The sequence below is a fragment of the Equus quagga genome, chromosome 5 (assembly GCF_021613505.1).
Source record: "Equus quagga isolate Etosha38 chromosome 5, UCLA_HA_Equagga_1.0, whole genome shotgun sequence".
NCBI classification, from domain to species: domain Eukaryota; kingdom Metazoa; phylum Chordata; class Mammalia; order Perissodactyla; family Equidae; genus Equus; species Equus quagga.
In genome coordinates, this window is record NC_060271.1 from 46,185,613 (window position 1) to 46,187,831 (window position 2,219).

Genomic DNA, 2,219 nt, shown 5'->3' on the forward strand with positions numbered 1-2,219 from the left:
CTCCTCCGTTTAAATTGATTAATTGATCTTTAAAGATGTACCCAGAAAATAAATTGCCTAATAAAATAAATTATCTCGTCTTCAGCGATGCCTGCAACCCACTGAAACTTGAGGGGGGACTAATGAAGCGGCAAAAAAATGACTAATGAAGGAAACACACTTAATAAAGAATAATTGGCTACTGACCACAGGCGCCTGGCACCCTACCACGGATTCCCGGGAGAGGGAGCTACGATTTCTCATGCTCTGGTGGGAGCCGTGGAGCAGCGCTGAAAGCCTGGACAGGAGACCCCCATGTACAGGCAACGAGACACTTTCTGTGTGTCGCCATCCAACAGCATCCCGCCTCGGGCGACGGAAGACAATATTTGTGACCGCTCAGGAAACCAGCTATGAGCTCAGCCAGGGAGCACGTCCTTTACCAGCCTGTGTATGCCCTGCTCCCAGCAGCTCTGACAGCAGCCCTGGAAGGTGGCTGGGGGTCCAAAGCAAATGGGGCAGCCTGAGTCCATCCATGCTCCCAAAGGGACCATTGGACAAGGTTGGATGCAGGGTCTAAAGGTGCCAATGTCGGGGGGTAGGGAGCATTTCTCCCTCCAGGACAAACAGATCCTCCCAAGGATAAGCGTGGCAGCACACCCCTCCACTCCAGACCGCTCATCCAGGCTGCGGGGGCGGGGCCACATCCATCATTTCCTCAACACACAAGCAAAGAAGATCTGAGAAGAAAGGGCTTCTGTGCCCAGCTGAACACCTGGAAAACCATCCTGAGGTTGGTCGTGTCTGGTCCACAGCTACAGAGAATAGTTCCAGGTGTGTGCAGGAGGGGATGAAGCCAAACAAATGAGTGCCTTGAGTTCAGCACAGATGCAGCTCGTGTGTAAGGGGCCAAAAGACCGCTGCTACCAGACGCGGTGCATGGCGAGGAGACTCACTTCCCCTGGGGGAGCTGGGCTTGCCCACACCACCCACTCCCCTACACTTTGTCCCAAGTGGGACACAGCTGTTGGACTGGAGCCAAATTATGGGACAGAACAGAGCTCAGTGGGACTTGTGGGCACTGGGGACGCAGACCCATGGGCACGTGGGTGCTATGTACCAACAGGGAAAACAGGAGACGGGAAACTGCTTCCCACTGACAGCCTGGTTTGTGCCAGATGCTGCACTTGGCTTTTCACTTGCACTATTTCATTTGCTCTTCATACAAGCCTATGGGCTGCCAGAGCTGTGGAGCCACTCCCCAAGGCCTCACTGCACTGGGCTTCTTACCCACAGCGTTTGTGTCCAACACATCATGATACTCTCACACTCACGTCACTCATTCATTCTTCCATTCACCCATCCATCCATTCTTCCATCCATCCAACCATCCAAACTAGCTACCTTCCTTCCATCCTTGCATCCACCATCCATTCTTCCATCGATCCTTCTATCCATCCATCCATCATCCTTCCATCATTCCTTCCTTTCTTCCTTCCTTCTTTTCTTCCACCATCCAGCCATTCTTCCATCCATTCCACCTTCCATCCTTCCATCCACCCATCCATCCACCATCCATCCATCTGTCCTTCTATCCATCCATCTATTTTTCCATCCCTCCAAACTTACTTACTTGCTTATTTCCACCATCCAGCCATCCATATATCCTTCCATCCATCCACGCATCCATAAATCCATCCATTCATCCATCCGTCCATTCTTCCTTCTTTCCATTCAGCTGTACATTCATTGTCCACTCATTGAACAATGTTCACACAGTGCCTGCCAACAGGATCCTGCCTCCTCCTTTGTCTCCTCAGCAAATGAGCATCACATCACATTAGGTCACAAAGATTTGTGCTAAACTAGAGTCTCCATCAAGTTCCAGACAGTGGCCACCACTGCAAGAGTCATGGTGCTGGCCCTTTGGGCATCTCCCACCTTTTCTTTGGTCATTTGAGCCTAGAGATGGACATGCCCACATGCACCACCCTGGCACTCTACACTGTTCATTCAAATTAGGCTTTTGTTGTCAGAAGCCATCCCTCGACTGGTGGTCTGTGACTAGGATGAGAAAAGCCGAAGTGCCTTGAGGGAGAGCAGGGAATTCCTCAAGGCTCAGAGGAGGACGCTCGCTCTTCGGGAGAGTGCTGTCCGATGGGAATTTTACCCTGACTCAGGCCTCACCCAGTTCCTGTAAACATGTGTCTCTTTGAAAGTGCAAGGAGCACCTTTGAGTT